Source organism: Mustela nivalis (genome assembly GCF_964662115.1).
Source record: "Mustela nivalis genome assembly, chromosome: 14".
In the NCBI taxonomy this organism is placed as follows: domain Eukaryota; kingdom Metazoa; phylum Chordata; class Mammalia; order Carnivora; family Mustelidae; genus Mustela; species Mustela nivalis.
The window spans coordinates 51,092,201-51,102,616 of NC_139033.1; the positions used below are offsets into that span (position 1 = coordinate 51,092,201).

The following is a 10,416-nucleotide window of genomic DNA, read 5'->3' on the forward strand; positions in this document are numbered from 1 at the left end:
GGCTATAGAAAAAGATGATTAAAAAGCACAGGGAGTGTGTTCCTGATTTCAGAATGATACAAGGGGTGCAGACGGAAGGAGCCAGACACTGAAATCCTTCTTCATAGAGGTTTTCTTTGTGAATTTTCCCTGCTCCCTTGAAACCAATATGGCAACAAAGTTCTGACTCTACCTACTTTGATTATATATTCTTAGGTCAAGTAGGATTCAGGGTCTGGCTCAGGGGAAATAAAACAGTCAATCATTCAACCAGCTCCCTTTGAAGCCCTTAGTCCCTAAGGAGAAAAGAGCCATCCCTGTCCACACCAATCCAAACTGACTTGGTGAGAGACACTTTAAGGGTTTGGGACACCAGCTAGAAATTAAAGCATGATGCTTTCTGTCATATATTTGGGCTCAATTTATCTTGAGTTCCTTTGGTAGCTCTGAGTATTCCTGGAAAATTAAGAAAATTGAGATCCTTTCCACAACCCTTTTCAGAGAACTATCAATTAGTAAACAAAAGATTATTAATAACAAGTGTATATTAGATGACAGAGTATAAGCTATAGGAGTTTAATGAACTTTATACACATGAAAGGTAAAGAAGGAGGGGCATTTAACAAGTCTTGGAGGATTAGTGGATTAGAGAATTAATGAAGTTAAATAAATTAGTTTGCATAAAGACAGTTGTTAGCTCAAAAGTGTCTTTATTCAGGAAGAAAGAAAAAGAGAAGGAGAAAGAAAGAAAGAGAGAGAGAGAAAGGAGGAAGGAAGGAAGGAAGGAAGGAAGGAAGGAAGGAAGGAAGGAAGGAAGGAAAACCAAATGAGTTATTGGGTAATTTAGTGAAAACTTTCTCTTACATAGAAGGAAGTTCAAAGAGCATGTCTTATTGACAATATATCAGTAGTATCCTTTTCCTTTATGAAATATGGCCCCTTTCTCCTTCTCCTTCTCCTGTTTCTCCTTCTCCTTCTATTTCTTCTTCTTCTTCTTCTTCCTCTTCTTTCCCATTGACTTTTTTTTTTTTTTTTTAAGGTTGAAATGAGCTCGTTTTTCCCTCTATGGGGAGAGTATTTTCCCAAAGCAAAAAGAAAAATGATTAATTCTACATAGTAATAAAAATTTCCAATGCTTTGCATCTGTCAGACCATTTCAGTTTATTCTAAACGTGAGCTATAGAAATTTACAGATAAGCAGGTTTTTTTTTAGGAAAATTATTATGGTTTTCCTACATTCCTACTGAGATTTCTTAGTAATCCTCAAAAAAATTACTCTACTTTTTCATATGCAGTTGTATCATCAAAATGCAAGGTCAGTTCTTTGAAGTGACAATCCCAATGCACTAGATAAATGGTCAGATGGCAAAGTGCAGATAATAGATGACCTTGGGAGCTAGGGTCTTGAAACTTTCAAGGAAACAATTATGAATGTCTTATATCATGGCAGTAAGTCATTGCCCTAAAGCTTGGTCTATAGGCACGTGTTGTTTTCCCAATAATGCAAGGAGAAAATGGAGGAAATGACAAGCTGTGTACATGCTTACCCATAATCCATACTAATAAGAACACAAATAATTCAAGAGAATTTTTAAATGCCACCTTTGTTCACTCTCCTAACTATACCAAAATATAGGAGGAGGTTTGGCTTGTATCATGAGAATCCATTTGTAGGATCTTATCATAAAATTATTCAACTTATGATTCCTAATGTTTTTTTGTTTTGTTTTGTTTTATTTTTAATGTCCAGCTTTGTATGCTGCGGTTGTTTCCTGCATCCAGGAAGGATCTGGAATTACAGGCTCAAAAACTACAATTGTACCTTTTTTCCCCCTTAGTCTCTGCTGTTCGTTTTCTTTGTCTCTCTCAGACACACACAATAAAAATTACGCTAATTTTTTTCTGTTATACCATTTTTGTAGATCACTAATTGTGAATCTTTGGGAAATACTAATTCTTCTAAAATTTGGTTTCTTCAGTGTTAATAGCAAATGATATCATTTGTTCTGCCTAAACTACATACCAATGTTTCTTTCCTCTTGGGCTAGCACTAGTGGTGATCAAACTTATTATATCTACCCTAGGGCTTGATTAAGATCATCTGAAGGGTTCTTGAGCATGGAGAATTTTGAGGGAATCAATTGCCTGATTCTTGAACTTCAAACTTCCCCTTTCTTATAACTGAGCTGCTACAATTGAAGACTCATTCCATTTTGCCTTTTCTACTTTGTCTTTCATAATCTCATCTTTTCTAATTTATATGTAAAAGGGGAATAGCTCTTATCCACCACCACTTAATAATTGAAATTCTGGATTGTCTGGTTTAGAAGAATATGAGAATATTTTGCTTATGAAAATGGGGAGAGGTAAGCCAAATATTTAGTGGGCAAAAGAATGAACTGTGGTAATCAGTACAGCAAGTTACCTAGAATTTTTGGAGTCTCACCCTTCTAGTACATAGTAGGATTTCATGTCTTACTAGTGATTTGGGAGTCAAAGTGGCATATATTATTTCTGGACTGAAGGATTTAATTCCTGGTAATATTTTTCTCTCTACCATTGCTATTAGCAACTTTAAAAATGGCAGCTGCTCTGGCAGCCTGAATATTGTAGTCAGCAGACATGGACCAGAGCCTACAACTGACTTGCATTAAATGCATAGAGGATGAGAAAAATTGGCAATTTTGTATTTTTGGTTGCTTACTTGCTTTAGCCATTGAAGTTTTGAGGTTGTTAATTACCCTTTCATAGCCTGGTCCTTTCTGACTGATACCGTGTTTCTGCATGTTACGTGTATAAAACCCAACAGACATAAAAGAAAGAATAGAATTGAGGATGAGCAACATTCATAGGAAGCAGCTTCATCCATTTCATCAGGATGTTTAAAGAACCTTTTAAAGTATAATAATCTATTGAAATTTTTAGTATAAAAAATTTACTTTAATAATTGTGATAACTCATTTAAAATAAATTTTATAGTATTTAGAAACTTACAGTCACAGAAAGTTTAAGACTAAATTTCAGTTTACATACTGTTTATAATCTGTACAGGAATCTGATAATAAGATAAGGTGATCAATAATAGGCTTTTCAGCATAAGTTACCTATGACTGACACAAAATTAAAAATATATTTATATGTATACGTATACATATAAATATATCATGAATGTAGCAGCATGGAAATAAAAAAAAAGAAAATGTAAAATTTATAACTCTTAAAGTATTGTTTTTCTTTTAAAGATTTATTTATTTATTTATTTTAGTCAAAGAGAGTAGATGAGTGGGGTTGAGGAGAGACAGAAGGGGAGAGAGAGAGAATCTCAAGCAGACTCCCTGCTAAGTGGGAGCCCTATGTTAGGCTCAATGCCAGGATCCTGAAATCATGACCTGAGCTGAAACAAAGAGTCAGACACTTAAACTACTGAGCCACCCAGGTGCCTCTCTTGAAGTTTTTGAGATGTATGTGTGTGTGTGTGTGATATATATATATACACAGATGTATATATATATATACATATATATAATTTTTTTATTCAAGTATCATTAACATAATCTTATTATGTTAGTTTCAGGTGTACAATATAATGATTCAACAGTTCTGTACATTACCCAGTACTAACCATAATAAGTATATTATTAATCTCCTTTATCTATTTCATCCATCCCTCCACCCACCTCCCCTCTAGCAACCAGCATTTTGTTCTCTATATTTAAGAGTCTGGGGTTTGGTTTATTTGTTGTTGTTTTTTTTCCCTTTGTTTTGTTTCTTCAATTCCACATGAGTGAAGTCATATGGTATTTGCCTTTCTCTGACTTATTTCACTTAGCATTATACCCTTTAGGCCCATCCATGTTGTTGTAAATGGCAAGATCTCATTCTTTTTAATGACTGAGTAATATTCCTATGTGCATGTGTGTGTTCTTGCATGTGTGTGTGTTCTTGCGTGTGTGTGTGTGTGTGTGTGTGTGTGTGAACATGTATGTACAAATCTGTTGATGGTCACTTGGGTTCTTTCCATATCTCGGCTATTATAAATAATATTGCAATAGATAGAGATGAATGTATCTTTTCAAATTAGTGTTTTTGTTTTCTTTGGGTAAATACCCAGTAGTGGAATTACTGGATCATAAGGTAGTACCATTTTTATTTCTTTGAAGAACTTCCATACCATTTCCAACAGGGACTGCACCAATTTGCATTCCCACCAATAGTGCAAGAGAGTTCCATTTTTTCCCCTCACATCTTCACCAACACTTGTTATATCTTATCTTTTGGATGCTATCCATTCTGATTGATGTGAGGTGATATCTTATTGTGGTTTTGATTTACATTTCCCTGATTAGTGATGTTGAACATCTTTTAATGTGTCAATTGGCCATTTCTATGTTTTCTTTGGAAAATTGTCTATTCAGGTCCGCTGCCCCCTTTTTGTTTTAAGATTTTATTTATTTATTTGACAGATAGAGATCACAAGTAGGCAGAGAAGCAGGCAGAGAGGAAAGGAAGCAGGCTTCCTGCTGAGCAGAGAGCACAATGCGGGACTCGATCCCAGGACCCTGAGATTTTGACCCAAGCCAAAGGCAGAGGCTTAACTCACTGAGTCACCCAGGTGCCCCCCTCTGCCCATTTTTAATAGGATTGCTTGCTTTCAGGTGTTGACTTGCGTAAGTTCTTTATGTATTTTAGATATTAACCCCTAAACAGGTATGTCATTTATAAATATCTCTATCACTCAATAGGTTTCCTTGTCATTTCATTGATAGTTTCTTTCACCATGCAAAATGTATTTTTAAATAGATGGAAATGGGTATGGTAATGATATTTGATTCTATTGGATACACTTAAAAGATAAATATAATGTTATTTTAAAGTGTCAAAATTGACAAGAGATTGGAATCTACATCCACTGCAACTTATAACAAAATACTTTAGATATTAGTGAAAAAATGGTATGAGGATGTATGTTTATATTCAAAATTATTTTAATAGGTATTCAAGCCAAATACTTAAAGACCACTTGGTTATAAATATGGGGCATAGGGCTTAATAAATTCAAGAATAAGTGCTTCTAAACCAAACCATTAAAATCAGAGCTATTTAGACTCAGCAATTGCTGAGTTACTAGTGGTTCTAGTCCTTTAAGTTTCTATCATTTATATCATGATAAAATATAGGGAAGGAGAAAAAAATACCATAAAATGATAGCTATTCATGATATACTAAGAATTGACAGAGGAGGTGATAAATTGGGGTTGTTTTTGGTCAACATTTGGACATTGAGGACAGACCTTTGCTTGGGAGAATGTAGCAGGGACCTGGTCACACACAGAGTTGAAGATGGTGAGCACAAAGTTGACATAGAGGAGATTTTCTGATTCAAAGGTGGAGAATACTATCAAGAGTCCCTTTTTATTAGTTGTTCTTTGAACTGGCTCTTACAGTATTGTAATAAAATAACTGTAGGAGGTTTTCATACTTAAAAGCCTTCCACTTGACCTTCTGTAGCCATATTGATCTTCTCAATTAGAAGAGTAGAGCTGTGTTGAATTTCTAGGGCTGCTCTAACAAATTACCACAAGTTGGATGGCTTAAAACAATAGAAAATTATTTTTTCACCTCTCTGGAGGGCAAAAGTCCATAATCAAGATAGATGTTCCATAGCTACCCTTTCTCTGAAGGTTCTAGGGGGAAATTCTGTTCCAGTATTACCTCTTCCAGCATTTGGTGATTCCAAATATCCCTTGCTTGTGGTCATGCCACTCTACTCTTTGTATCCATGGTCACATTGCCTTCTCTTCTCTCTGTCTTCTCATCTTATGTCACACATTTCCTTCTGTCTTTCTCCTATAAGGATACTACTTATCACTGGATTTAGGGCATAACCACATAATCCAGGATGATCTCCTCATCTCAAAGTCTTAAATACATTTGCAAAAACTTTTTCCCCTTACCCCAAAATAAGGTAACATTCTCAGGTTCCAGGAATTAGGACATGAGTATCTTTGGGGAGGCCACCATTAAACTGTTAGCAAAGGTAGGTAACTGCTTTATGCACCTGTGAATAGGTGGCCACATTTAGAGGTGAGGCTGGACAACAGAACCACAGAAGTGGAGTGGAGCAGCTTCTAAAATGGTAGCAATGAGTAGCTTAGGAAAAGCCTTTCAGTAACTCTCTTACCCCCCTTCCCATCATTTACTCCACCACAATACTGTGAAAAGCTGAGAACAGTTTAATGACAAAAGCAGTAATAGAAGGCCAGGGTATAGGCAGTGATAGGAGAATTAAATGAGGGGAGCTTTGGATCCTGCTGGAAATGGAACTTTGGGGGGGGTAGTTTTTTCTAAAAATAAGGAAAGAGAGGAACCACCACTGCTTGAGAACCCTGAGAAAACCTCACCTGGGCTGTCTGGGTTGGCTTTTCTATCGGCATTGTGGGTTGGCATTGTTAATAACCCTCATAACCTGTTTGATTTACCACACTACTACTAGTGTGCTAAATCAAAAGGAAAGGAAAATGTTTTCTTACAGGCCAAGGGGGTTCTAGTGACTGCATCTGATTCTCAGATGTTAGCATTGCAGGGCTTGTTAAAACCTGTATTACTAGCCTCCACTCCCAGTTTCTGACTCAGCACTTCTAGAGTAGGACAAGGAACCTGCATTTTTAGCCAATTTCTAGGTGATACTGGTCCAGTGCCCAGACTTTGAGAAATACTGGTCTAGGCTTTAGGCCTATTTTTGGCTTCTGTAAGGAATCCTGATTGGGTCCAAACAGCTGTCCTTAGTGACAACTGGTTTAAACTTTCCAATATACATCTCCTAAGACAAGAGCAGTGCTTTAAAAACGTAATGAGTAAATCAATCACCTGAAAATCTTGTTACAACCCAGATTCCTGCCAGGGTGCCCTGAGTGCCTGATTTACTGAATCTGAGGTGGGCCTGTTATTGGCAGAGGTCATTGAGAGGACTTGACCTCTGGTTGACCCAGGAGCCCACCCAGGCAATTGAGAAGGACCTCACCCCTCACCCCTCCCTGTTCCTATAGCTGAAGCAATTTTAGGATGCGTCCTTGAGAGAGCAATGTGTTACGGAGATTATCTCAATGGTACCTATCACGGAGCCCAGTTACAGCCTCTATACAAATTCTCAAGATCCTGGGGCAGTTTGGAGATCTCTTTGTCTCTGGCTGGTCACCGGGAACACACCTCCTTTGTTAAGTTCCTGTGCTCATTAAAACTGGCTACTAACCTGGAGGGGCCTTCCGACTCTCCTTGCCCGCAGCGTACAGAGACTGGCTGCAGATTTCACCTGAGGAATCCTGGAAGTTGTGACCAACAGCCTTTGGTTCTTCTTTTCTGATAAACTTCCACATGATACTAGTGCTATTGGTTTGAAGACCACACTGTCACTGGCAGGGAAATAGAGGGCATTCATCTGCCTGACCTTGTTCTTTGGGCTCAACTCTTACTGGAACCTGGAACAGCGGACATCAAAGTCTGTGATGGTAAGTCTTGATTTGGGGGTATCACTTCTGGAATGTGGTTAAAATGTTCTTTGTTCTCCAGTAGGTGCTCCAAAATCTTCTCTGCTTTCTGCATTTATACCTACCCAACCCTCTCCTCTGCTTATTTTTCCTCCACTCACAGTGAGTCAGGATTAAGGTTTGTGTGTTATATTTTAAAATAATGTTAGAGATGAAACTTGAATTAAAATATTAAAGGCCTGGGGTTCCAATGGCTTTTCTTTATGGGACTTAAGTGAGTAAAATAATGTCCAGGTTTTCTCCAACCTGGAAGCTTTCAAGTTGTTGCTATAGGCATTCCAGCAAACTGTTTTGTCTTGCACACCTTTAGCACGCTTCTCTTTAGACTGATAAGTTTTGTCTGATAATTGCACTAGTAAGAAACAGTGGGCAGAGATTCATAGACAGGACAAGCAGGAACTGGAAAGAAGTCTGTACCTGTGTTTCTGTTCTTTCTGTTCTTGGTGGTCGTGGTTTGTTGTGGCCAGAGTTACTACTTTATAAGGTCCAGGTGAGGAGCTTTCATTTGAGTTTGAAGCAGAAACTGGCTAGGAATATTTTATATCCCCCTACCCCCTTGGCCTTATTCTGAAGTCCTTTCTTCTTAAGCTTCATAATTGTAATAATGGGCTCAGGGCAAGGATGAGTGTCTGTGGCAAAAAAAGGCTGTTGGGATCTAGGATACCATTTACCTCCTGACTCAGGATCTCTTCATCTTGAATCTCATTAACATTGATGACCCTTAAGGCCAATCTGTAAACTAAGCGCTTTGTAACTTTGTAAGTATTATGCAAAAAGTAGTAAGGGTTGGGCAGGAGAGTAAAAGGATGGGCAATAAAAACTTAATTTGAGAATCTTTGGGCTCCGGAAGTCCATGTCCTCCAGGTACCTCAGGACACTACCTGTTAAGCATTGTTATCCCCACTGACTAGGTGAAGAATATGGACATGCAGATATATTAAATAATTTGTTCAGTATCATAAAATTATAAGTTTTAGAGTTGACACTTGAATGCAGGCCTTTCACAAACATAAGATTTCATGAGTTGAACACTTAATGAAAGTTAGCAGGTATATTGATGTTATTTAGGATTTATGATTTACTACTTAAGAGCCCCTTACTACAAAGTAATATTCCAGAAAGCAAGATGACTTTCATACATACATAATTAAGGGAAGGCCTTCATCTTCAGGGAAGCCCCAAGACTTGTGCAGACTGAATAATCTCAATGAAGGGGTAACTGGGTATCAATAAAGCATCCAGTAACCATCAATATGGAAAGCAACAGGGCATTTCCCCTTGCTCTTCTGCTTTTCTGTTCTTTTTCTTCTTGAATTCAGTTGGGCAGAGTAAGAAAGTGACTCTCGATATAAGTTTGTTCTAAATTCCTGCTAAATCCTTTGAGGACAAATCCCAGATTATGACTTACACTTAGTTCCTCTGACCCATAAATCACATTTCTAAAAAAGATCATCCATGGGAACGATGCAGTTCCTTCCTGGCTTTCTGCTCAGCTGCTTCTTGACCATTAGTTCCAGCATTAACAGAATGCACACAATTTGGGGTTCCTGGGTGGCACATTCAGTTAAGCGTCCAACTCTTGATTTCAGTTCATGTGGTCATCTCAGTGTTGTAGGATTAAGCCCTATGTCTCACTCCATGCTCAGCATGGTGTCTGCTTGAGATTCTCCCTCTCTTTCAAGCACAGTGCTCCTCCCTGCCCCATGCTCATACTCTCTCTCCCTCTCTCTCTGTGTCAGATAAATACATCTTTTAAAAAATGCACACAATTTTAATTTGGATTCACTGAAACCAGGCCCTGCATGAAATGAATTTAAAGATCAGTAAGAAAGCATGCACAATAACAAAATGATAATATAAAAAAATTCTGTTCATATGAACAATCAGGGGTTGACAGTGTGTCATTTTAAAACAATAGTATTTGTAGACAGTTTCTAACATTTGAGTGCTTTCTGTGTGTCAGGCCACTATTCTAAGGTTTTTGTCTATCTTTTCCATTTAAGCTTTGGGTTAACATCCAGTGATATCTTTATTTGAAAGATGGGGATAGTGAATCATCAAGAGGGTATGTAGCTTTCTCAGGGTCATACAGACAAGAATAGATAAATATGATACATGCAGTCGCAAGTTCAAAGTCTTTCTACCCACAGTCCGAGTCTACATGTGGATATACACACACATACTCAAAGCTTCTAATTTTGTTTCTGAAAGGCCCAAATCAGTGGACTTTTATAATACTATACTGTAGTTATTTTAGCTAGTAGTAAGGCAGTATTTAGATAAACCTATAACAATATAAGTATAGCATCTTTATCTGCAAGTAACATGGTGAAATATTAGTTTTTATGTCTATAAGTTTTACTGCTTTATCTTTGACAAAGTCTGAAATAGTACACTTGTGACATTTTAAAAAATTAGTCTTCTGCATTTAAAGACCACTCACAATTGTCATCTATCATTGTTCTGGAAATGTCACATTGATTTTATCCTCCTTGCAATAAATGGTAATACCCCAAAAAACAAATAATGGTCTGACACTTCAAAATCAGCTGCCAGTCTTAGGTAGAACAAAAATGAGTAAAAGGGCAATTTTACTTGAAGGACAAGGAAAAAGAGTAAAAAAGAGGGAAATGCTCTGTTAGACACTGACAATATTGACAATAGGCCAAAGTAAATGATAATATTTTGACTTTTCTATGTAAAAGATGTAATGTAAGTGTCATAGGTCTATTAAACTTTGCAGATAATGGTAAATTTCCCCAAAACAGATTTAGATATAGAATCATACTAAAGATTAAAAATTTCAAAATCAATGTACATGGAAAGCAGATTACTTCTAGATTACCTATTCTGGAATTCTCCTGGAGTATGTCACATTAATGATGTATAATCA

At 37.1% G+C, this 10,416-nt stretch overlaps 1 long non-coding RNA gene across 1 annotated transcript in view; it reads left to right on the forward strand.

The window, feature by feature from the left end:
* The window catches only part of LOC309848438, a 49,077-nt gene extending 41,605 nt beyond the window's left edge, over positions 1-7,472 (forward strand). The window contains exon 3 of the long non-coding RNA XR_014303045.1: positions 7,262-7,472. This is a non-coding gene — a long non-coding RNA (uncharacterized lncRNA). The remainder of the gene's footprint in view (positions 1-7,261) is intronic.
* Positions 7,473-10,416: the final 2,944 nt, after the last annotated feature.